This window comes from Zingiber officinale, chromosome 11B (genome assembly GCF_018446385.1).
Source record: "Zingiber officinale cultivar Zhangliang chromosome 11B, Zo_v1.1, whole genome shotgun sequence".
Classification (NCBI taxonomy): Eukaryota; Viridiplantae; Streptophyta; class Magnoliopsida; order Zingiberales; family Zingiberaceae; genus Zingiber; species Zingiber officinale.
Window position 1 is genome coordinate 42105348 of NC_056007.1, and position 11324 is coordinate 42116671.

The window sequence follows — 11324 nt, forward strand, 5'->3', positions numbered from 1 at the left end:
TCAAAATGCCCTTTAAGATTTAAAAAAGCTTCCCTAATTATCAGTACTTTTCTAATGATAAACAATTCAAAATTTTATTAGCTATATTTTTATTAATAAAGTATTTGATTTAGTTTGAATTATATAAATTAAATTACATCTAAATATTATAATTTTAACCTAACAATTAATTAATACTAGTGATCGTACACACGTATTATAACTCTAATGACTTGGTAAGAGTATACTAGGCCTATGCAATAGTGTAACGTAAGGACGACGCTCAAGAACTCTAGGAGCAAGATACTATAACAGACTCTACCTCATAAAAAATTAATTTAATTTTTTATATCATATATTAAATTAATAAAAACATATACTACACTTGATCTTAACTAAAAGATCAAGAAAAATATACTTTCTAACATCGCCAAACGAAGGTATTTATAGAATCTTCTCCGCTCATGGCATTATTAATCCTAAGATGTGAAACTAAATAGAATCATGGTAATGCATATTTTTATATAAAAAATAGCTATAAAAATTTATTAATGAGTTTTAAAATTATTTTCAATATAAAAAAAAGGTATTAACGTAATTTAATTTTAAATTTTATCAAAATTAATTATTAAAGTTTAGATTTTTTTTAATAAATAGTAAGATAATAAGATATGCAAATTATTTAAAATTTAATAAAAAATTTAGAAACTTTGACTAATTTGAAAGATGAAAAATAATTGAAACTATCATTTAATTAAGATATTCATAGTGCTCTTAATATTGATATAACGCCATTTTTCTAAAAAATATTAAAACAGTGTTTTTTTTTACTATCTCTAATTAGTGTTGCTTCATCCATTTCTATTTTATTTTTTTTAATATGCTAATTAAAGAAGGAAAACAATAAAAAGGAAAAAAAATAAAACTTTGATAAAAAAAAACATAAAAGCATATATTTTTATATTTTTAATAGTGAATTATTAGAAAAAAAAATATTAAAAATAAAAAAAACTTTAATAAAAATTTAAAATTATTCTAAACCCAGCTTTAAAATGAAGATGCTTTTGGTGAAATAAATTAAAGTGATTTTTTTATATAAAATAACTTTAAAATGGACAGCGGCGATTCCCTAAACAGTGTAGCTCTTTTATGAGTATTCTCCAAACGTTTTGATATTGTCCAAATTGCGTAACCTCCCCGAGGTTTATTTCCCATTTGACCCTTCGAAGGAATGGCGTCTTCTTGAAGAAAGTGACCAGCATTCGAACCAAAGGCAACGGTTGACTAATGATGCAACTAATTTTCCGACAAAACGATAATCCTCTGTTGGGCGAAAAAAGTCAAACGATTAGAAGCGACAAATGTCGGACTAGTGGTGAATATATTTTAATGAATGGTGCAATTTTTTGTTAGAGAAAATAGGGAATAGGGCAGAGGTAAAAATTATCGCTATAGTAGAGTATCATATTCGGCGAACTTCGTAGCTTATTGTACGCAGAACAGGAGCAGAGGTAAAAATTATCGCTATAGTAGAGTATCATATCCGGCGAACTTCGTAGCTAATAGTACGTAGAACAGGTGATCAGAAAAAACCTAACAAAAGTAGTTTCGGGGTAGCTTCTTCTCCAATGAACACTGCAGTTTATGCCTTCGATGGACTTCGTGAGGCAGCTTCTCAAGACTGCACATCTCCCTCTTAACCACGAAGTTTAAAGAGACGAAATTTAGCTCTAGGCAGTGTCTTTGCCATTTCTCTATTATTGTATTAGAGTAGGGTTCAAGGGAGGTTGTTGGGTGTAAGCATATGTAACGCAAGTTAAAACAATTCAAGTACTTGTTAAATTCTATTAACCATCCTTCTAGATATTTTGTAAATCGCATAGGCTGCGGTAACATCTCAAATTGTTTATACCAATATTGTAGTCCGGGAAATCATCCTTCTATTCATGTAATACTTTTTCTGTCATTGTAGAAAAATCAATCATGATAGCAATGATAGTTAAAATCATAGTACGGGCGAAGTTTTATACTCTCATTAATCTCGTGGGCATGTAAGTTTTATTCTACTAATGAGTAAATAAATTAATATGATGTATAGATTGACATTATATATGTGGCAAAGCCACGCTATTTAGTAAAATGTTGATTATCTTGTGTTGTTAATGTTATTCATTTGAAATTTAATGTCTTTCATTTTTGTCTTGAAAATTTAATTTATAATACCTTGAATCAATCAATAAATTGTGTGATTATTAACTAAAAGTTGTTTGTTTGTGAAATATTAAATTTTAAAATGTATAACTACAAATTTAGGAACAAGTGATAATTTATTGACTTCCTTCACTTGGCTAGCGTATTATAGAAATATTCATATATTTAATAGAAGCGATTGTTATTTATGGTTGCATCAATGTAGGGATTCATTTCCGGATGAAGTGTTCTCACATAAGATGGAAATGATTGATTCAAAAAAACAAGACCAACTCGGTGATGATATATACATCAAATATAAATATTAGTCATAGTAAAATGTCATCTTCTACTTCTGCTAGTGTTGTGGTTAGTACTAGAGATAGTATAAATTCTATATACAATTTGAAATAAGAGGCTTTTAGTATAAATTATCCTGACAAAGCTCAAATTGATACAACATAAAAACTATAAACACAAACGACGAAAAATACACCAAGCAACTCAATCGGAAATCCAAACTCGAGTATGACCGATAGTCAAGACCTCTGAGTGACACAACGCATCCTCTATCTATTAACCTGAAAGTCAAAGGAAAGAAAAAGGGTAATGAGTATAATAACTCAGTGGAGATAAGAAGATAGTGCATGATACTATATATGAAGAGATCAAAGGAAACAGTCTCAGGAGAAAAACTTACTAGAAAAGCAAAAGTACCAATATAATCATCTGTTAAGCAAAAGCATAACTCATAACATAACACCCACTAACTTTTTCAGCCAGGTATAACCAATAAATCGATAGTACCTACAGTACGTCCAAACCTTGCACAAATAAATACATAACCAGCATATATATATATATATATATATATATATATATATATATATATATATATATATATATATATAGATATGTGTGTGTGTGTGAGAGAGAGAGAGAGAGAGAGAGAGAGAGAGATTAAAATTTGATTTAATAAAATTTATAGATGGAAATATGAATAAAATAATTAATAAAAAATAAATGTAAAAGAGTATATGTGAATTGTATGGATTTATTGGGATTTTTCTAAATTTTTATTTAGTCTCTTTATGTTTCATGGGGATAAATGGGATAATGAAAAGACTATTTTGGAAATACCCTATATAAAGTGGGAGTTGATTGGAATAAACTTACGTTTTCATTAATCAAACCCTAGATTTTAGTTTTTTTTTCTTTCCTCTTCGTCATTCTTCCCCTCGCACACTCGTGACATAGGTCGGCGGCGCGAGCGACCAATCGCGCCACCCTCCACTCGAAGCTGATAGCTATTCTCCTTCCTTCCCACCCGATGCCTTTGTCGGATGTCGCCTACACTCTATCGCCCATCGTTGCGTTGGCTAGCCGTGATTCCCATCGTCGTTGTTGCCTCCCTTGCTGCCAAAGGGTAGCGATTGTCTCGCTATTGCCTTTCGAGGTCCTTGTCACAAGCGACCATCGGCGCGCCTATCCCTTCTCTGCCAACGATGCCACCTTTGTACATCAATGGTGGCATTGTTGTCTCTCTATTGCAGCCACCACCTGCTACCTTGAGTCGTCGTACTGTCAGAGAAGAAGAAGATGGGTATTGTGAACACCACCGGTCCACCCTTCTGTTAATGTCGTTGTCACCTATGTCATCGCCGACCATCTGAAACACCATAATAGTAAGGATAATTTAATTAGGATAATTTAATTAGGATTATTTAATTGATTAATGTTTGATTAATTAAAAGTTAATTGATTAAAGTTAATAATAATAATTTGTTAATTATGACAATTACTTAATAATAAATAAAAAGATAAATGTAAAAGAGTATATGTGAATTTAGGGATTTATTGAGATTTTTCTAAATTTTTATTTAGTCTCTTTATGTTTTATGGGAATAAATGGGATAATGAAAAGTCTATTTGGAAATACCCTATATAAAGTGGGAGTTGATTGAAATAAACTTATATTTTCATTAATCAAACCCAAGGTATTAGTTTTTTTTTTCTTTCCTCTCCATTGTTCTTCCCCTCGTGCACCCATGACACGGGTCGACGACGCGAGCGACCGACCGCGCCACCCTCTGCCCAAAGCTGACATGTAACGCCCACCCTTCTTACCCAAGGGCGGCGCTACGATCTTATACTACTTACGTACATGCTTTAGTTATACTATAACAGCGGAAAATTTTAAATCATTCCTTTTTCTTAAATAAGCATGATATCACATATTCTGATTAGTTCGAATGTGCATATATTGATCATATAATTAAAAATATTAATTTGTCCGAATCGTTCTTGCCGAGCCACCACCACACACATCACTATCTGCTCCTCCTGCTGCTCCGTCGTTCCGAATATTCGTCCCCCATATCTGCGGTACAAGGAAAGTAAGCTATGAGCACTCATGGCTCAGTAAGTTCCTTTCCTACTCACTAAAACTGAATTCATATCATTGCATATCAATATCATGCGAGGTATCATAAGCATACGACATACAAGGGTATCATATTCATATTCATATCATAATATCACATGACATTATATCTAATCATCAGATAATTCAAGCACATATATAGGCAATGCATCATGAATTTGAAAACTTATACTTAAAAGTACTTGAAATTAATATCATCATTAGAGGGGATCCCGGTTTGTACCACATACATAATGCGCGCGCTTCATAGGTAGGTCCAAGGTAGCAAGTCTTGAACCCTACCATGCATACATACTAGGCCCGAGTCTTACTCCATCGACCTAGGGCATGCATACATACGAGGCCCGAGTCTTACTCCATCAACCTAGGGCACTCAGAGGCCCATTACTGATGAGGCCCGAGTCTTACTCCATCGACCCCGGGGCGTTTACGGAGCCCACCCTTGGTACAAACCATACAAAAATAACTTATCATGCATAACTATCATATCATGTCCCTAACAATCTTTCATGCATTCCCTTTTTCATTTCTTTTCATTATGTATAGCATTTCCTATGCTATAACATATCATGGCATATTACATAATATAATTTCATTTCTTCTCATTATGTATAGCATTTCCTATGCTATAACATATCATGGCATGTTACGTAACATAATTTCATTTCTTCTCATTATGTATAGCATTTCCTATGCTATAACATATCATGGCATATTACGTAACATAATTTCATTTCTTCTCATTATGTATAGCATTTCCTATGCTATAACATATCATGGCATGTTACGTAACATAATTTCATTTCTTCTCATTATGTATAACATTTCCTATGCTATAACATATCATGGCATGTTACGTAACATAATTTCATTTTTTTCTCATTATGTATAGCATTTCCTAGGTTTCTTTCCCTTTTTCTTTTATTTTCCTTCTTGGCCGAAACCTACCAGTCCTTAAGCTAGGTTTCTTAAGTGGCCTAAAACATGGAAAGCCTAAGTAAATATCATGGCAAAAGTTACTAAGAACATCATACACAAAATTGGATCATAAACAAGCTAGGACTCTTGTGATCTTACATGTCTTATATCATGTAACTAATTTTCTACATTCCAATTAAACCTGAGAGCATTAATCAACTTTTGAATCCGAATTTTCTTAAATTTGTTTCTAGCTTTAAAAATCCTCATAAAAAAAATCTGAAAATACATAAGAAGCCTTGTACCACAGGTGAGGGGAAGCTTACCTTCTTTGCTTAAGTTTCCTAGAGTTGAGAACTTGCTTGTGGACCTTTCTTCCTTGCTTGCTTTGCTCGGCACCAATGGAGGAAGAAGTGGCTAGGTCTTTTGGTGGAGAGGAGGAGGAAGAAGAGGAGGCTTCTTCCTCTTGTGTTGCTCGGCAACAAAAAGAAAGAAAGAAAAGAGGGAGTGTCTCGGCACCTCTAGGAGAAGAGGAGGAGAGTGAGTTGAGGATGAAGCCACCCCTCCATGCCTATTTATACTAAAATGAGGGGAGGAAAACTTGACTTGATTCATCCTCCTTATTTATTTCTCCTCTTTAATGATAAGAATATTCTAGAGAAATGCTTCTTGAGTTCTCTCTTTTCTTTCCTTTAATTAAAATTCCTATCTCTCCTCTTACAATATCCTCTCCTATCACACTTGGTTAACATATGCATGCATCCACAAGAGAACCAAGGATCAAAACTTGGTTATGTATATTTTTACTTCTTTTTACTTCCTTTTCCTTTTAACTACTTAGTCCTTTCTCTCCTTATCAATAATTCTCCTATCCCCTTTGATATCCTATACATGTTCCTTACAAGAGGTCCAAGGTTCAATCCTATTTCTCTTCTAACATATTATTGATATTCTTTTGTACATAATAATTCATATATCACCATATTATGCATTATGCATAAATATTTCATACACATATATATTATCTCATATTCCTTCCTTTTGTTTACATTAATTCCATGTATTATAAATATAGATGATTTATATTCTCAACTTTATTTTCTTTCATAAAGTTTTAATCATCTAAATCCTTCCCATCTTAATATTCAACTTAGAATATTTACACCTTCTTTTCACTACCTTCAAACTCTCATTATTCTTACTTTCTTATCTAGGCTTTCTAGGGGTGTTACATGACAGTTGTTCTCCTTCCTTCCTACCCGATGCCTTTGTCGGACGTCGCCGGGCATCGCCTACCCTCTATCGCCCATCATTGCATTGGCTAGTCATGATTCCCGTCGCTGTTGTTGCCTTCCTCGCCGCCGGAGGATAGCGATTGTCTCGCTATTGCCTTTCGGGGTCCCTATCATGAGCGACCATCAGCACACCTATCCCTTCTCTACCGACGATATCGCCTTTGTACATCAATGGAGCTGTTGCTTTCTGTTGCTATTGCAGCCACCATCAGCTACATTGAGTCGTCGTACTGGCAAAGAAGAAGAAGAAGGGTATTGTGAGTACTGCCGGTCCACCCTTCTATCAATGTCGTTGTCACATATGCCATCGTCGACCATCGGAAACATCGTAACAGTAAGGATAATTTAATTAGGATTATTTAATTGATTAATGTTTGATTAGTTGAAAGTTAATTGATTAAAATTAAGAATAATAATCAATTAATTATGACTATTACTTAATTAATTGGTTGCTTAACTAACATTGATTTAAAACATGTTAAGAGTCAGGTTAAATTGAATCCCATTGCTAAATAGGTTTAATTAATTAATCAATTAAATGTGAATTAAGTAAAGTTGATGGATTAATTAAATAAGCATTCATGATGATGCAATTAATAGGTTGATTAAATGATTTATAGATCCTTAGATTGGCTTCATATCATATACTTGTAGGATTTGAGCTTGAGGCAGACTTTGGACTTGAAGACGGTTAGGACGATTTACAATTGAAGTCGGTAGTTCCTACTTATCTTCTTTAGATTTTTTATCTTAGTGCATAATTATTTATTTTCATTTATTGATTAGACAACAGTTACTACTTACATTGACTCCACTCTATTTGCTTCTTGATTTGATACTTTATTGCTTGTCCTTACATTTAGTCTATTTGATATCCATACAGTCTCATTGCTATCCATGCCATTTATTGCTATTTATACTTGTGTCATTATGTTTGTGATATCATAGTATAGCTTGTAGAGCTTTACCTTTACAGTTGATTATTTCAGCTGGTTTGGTTATTAAAGTTTGTATACATTTATCTCTCTACTACCCACTAGACCAGATAGTGGTAGGGTGTATTGTAGCTTGTAGTCCATAGCTAGATAGCTACACATCCTATCTATCCACTAGACCAGGTAGTGGTAGCGTGTATTGGCAGCCGCAGATAGTGACATTTATATGCTCTAACTATCCACTGGACCAATTGGTGGCAGAGTGTATTGTCGCCCGCAGTCAGTAACTAAGGAGCTAGATAGCTACCTTGTCCTATCTACCCATTGGACCTGATGGTGGTAGCGTGTATTATCACCTGCAGATAGTGGATACCTTGACTGCCCACGAGACTCATTCGTGGTACCATGTTGTTCCATGCAGTCAGAACTTCATATATGTTTGTTATGCACTTGTTATATGGTTGTTTTATCCAAATGATTTTTGGATGTACTATATGTACTCCCGATTTATTGGATATACCTGGTGGAGCAGGTCTGTGAAGGGTTACATTGTTGGTTATGAGTTTAGTAGATAATTTTATGTCAGTACTCTTACTTTTATAGTAAGTATTATTACCTGAGACTACGTCTATTGATCTCCTTATATATATAGTATCATGCACTATTTTCTTATTCCCACTGAGTTGTTGTACTCACTATCCCTTACTTTTCCTTTGACTTTCAGGTTAGTAGATAAAGGATGAATTGTGTCACTCATAAGTCCTAGCTGCCAGTCCCACTGAAGTTCGGATTTCTATTCGAGTTGTTTATTCTTCTATTTCGCTGCTACTGTTTATGTTTTGTTTTCCTCATCGAATCGATGAAGTTTTGTTAAAATGGTATAACTATTAAATTGTATAAATTAGTATGTTCACATGTACATGCATACATATACACATCAGTTGTTATGAATCATGATTTTATATTGCATTGGTGTTTGAGTTGGCTTTTATTGATCAGATATCAGTTATTTCCTCCTATATTGTCACTAGAGGGTACAGTCTGGTTTGACGGACAAGTGTACCCTCAGGGTGTGACATAACAAGTTCTGATTAGCGCAATAATATGTTACCACGAATGCGTCTTGTGGGCAGTCAGGATATATAAATAGTCATTATCCGCGGAAGAACGATCTATCATAGATGGTCCTGTGGGTGGACAGGATAAGGTAGCTATCTAGCTCATGAGTCACTGATTGCGGAAGAATACTCTACCATGGATGGTTCATGGGTAGACATGATATGTAAATAATTACTTTCTATAGGAGAACATTCTACTACAGATGGTCCTATGGGTAGACAGGGTATATACATATACTAAGCCATAATAACAAAATATGTAGTAATCCAAGGATAATGCTCTTCAAGCTACCCTATGGTCTAACCTCACTAATATATAGGCATGACCCTAAATAATAACCAAATATCTAGTAAGATACTCAATATTCTACACTACGGTATAATCTTACTAGTGTATAGGCCTGAGCTAATATAACAAATAAAGGTCCTGTAGGATACTCGATATCCTACACTATAGTATTATCCAATACTATAGTATGATCTTACTAATGAATCATCATAACAAATAAAAGTTTAGTAGGATAATTTCTATCCTACACAATGGTATACTCTTACTAATGTATAGGTAGAAAACAAACACTTATGTCCATAAAATACTAGATAATCAATTCTTATCAAGAGAATACTAGTCATCTATTCATGATAACTCAACTAATTTCATGGTATCCTTATCCATATAATAAAACAATAAAATCCAAATCAAGTAGTCCTAGATGTCAGTCTAAAGAAAATAACCTAGTGAGATACTCTTATAACTCTACTAGGATAGGTTATCTATCTCGTATAAGCAAGTATAGTCTTGCTAACATATATATACTCATATAAGTATACAACTATACTATAGTATCACTAACATATGGTTACAAGTCTAAGTGTATAGTGGTGTAAATGTCCAAGCATAAATCTGTAACTATTCTATTGTAATACTCAAACAATACATGCATGAAAATAATGGAGACTGCATAGATATCAAGTAAATCAAAATATAAGTTCAAGCAATAAAAGATCAAGCTCAAGAAATGATATAGAATAGATATCAGGGTAAAAATAACTATCATACGATAAATGTAAATAATAAAATCATGCACTAAGGTCAAAGATACTATAAAAGTCAAAGAAGGAACTACCCACTTCAACTGTAGAGTATCCTAACCAGCTTCAAGTCAAAGGTGTTCATCGAGCTTGAATCCTACAAATGCAGTCTACGAAGAAAAACTAAGTACTAGAATAAGTCTAATAACCATAAATAGTCTATGTAGATTAATCATTTGTTTCTCCCCTTTAGTAATCATCTAAGTCTTTAAATCGTATTGTAACCATTTTGATTGATTAAGGATCTATCAATCAATTAGTGAGCGTATGATTTAATTGATAAATTTATTGATTACTTCATCTTCAACTTAACAATTTAAATCATCCTATTGTTAAGTCAACTCATCATATTAGCTAACTTATTAATTAACACATTAATTAACTAAGTTATAATGGATTCAATTTGCTCAACTCATATCTCTCAGTAAATTTCTAAAATTCACAAATACTCTTTTCATATTTATTTATTTATTTATTATTATTTATTTTATCCATATTTTCATCTATAAATTCCATTAGGTCAAATTTTAACCATTTTAGTATTCTCCTTAGATATTAAATATATATATTTAATTATATTGGGAATATTATATTCTCCTCCACTAATAATAAATTTGGTCCCCAAATTTATTATCCAATTGTAATACTAAGGTATCCTCATTTAAGGTAACAACTAAGTAGTATCCCTCTATACTAGTCCATTCTAGTATTCCAAAAAGTCTATACTAATCTCGGATACCATATACACTACTTGATCCACTACTAAAATAGATAATCATTGTTCTATGAGTTATGAGCTAACATGTTTTCGCTACACCCATATTATCGTCTAGCTAACTATTTTGGGAAAAATCCACTATGTATACATGGTCTTCCTGGCTACCTCCAAGACTTTTGCTCAAGCTCAGATTGGATCCTCCAATGTGTGAATGGTGCACTACATCCGTCTATGTATCTATTTGAAATGTTGCACCAAAATAAATTTATGCACAAAAATGAAGTTATGTACACATGACTCGTTGGAAACTCTGTCAAGTGATTTAATGAGTGTGTTTACCGAGTCAGTAGGAAATGGATGCACTTGATTAATTGATCAACGATCACCCAAATTTTATCTTGCACACTCCAAAGTCCATTGCTCTATTTGCTCCTTTTCTACTCAAGTACCAAAAATCTTCCACAGTAAGTTTGCTTGTCTCTAACGCTTTTTGTGGGTTATGGGCCCACTACGCTTCTGTCGTGTCACTCTACTATTCTATCTTCCCATATTGATGCACCAAGTGTCAAGATACGTGGTCCTTAATGTTCTACTACACACTATTCCACCTAGAAGAGAATCTTAGGTCTTGATACA

The 11324-nt window shown here is 33.1% G+C and overlaps 1 pseudogene; it reads right to left on the reverse strand.

The window, feature by feature from the left end:
- Positions 1-216: 216 nt before the first annotated feature.
- LOC122035469 lies at positions 217-395 on the reverse strand (annotated as a pseudogene).
- Between the last annotated feature and the right edge of the window lie 10929 nt (positions 396-11324).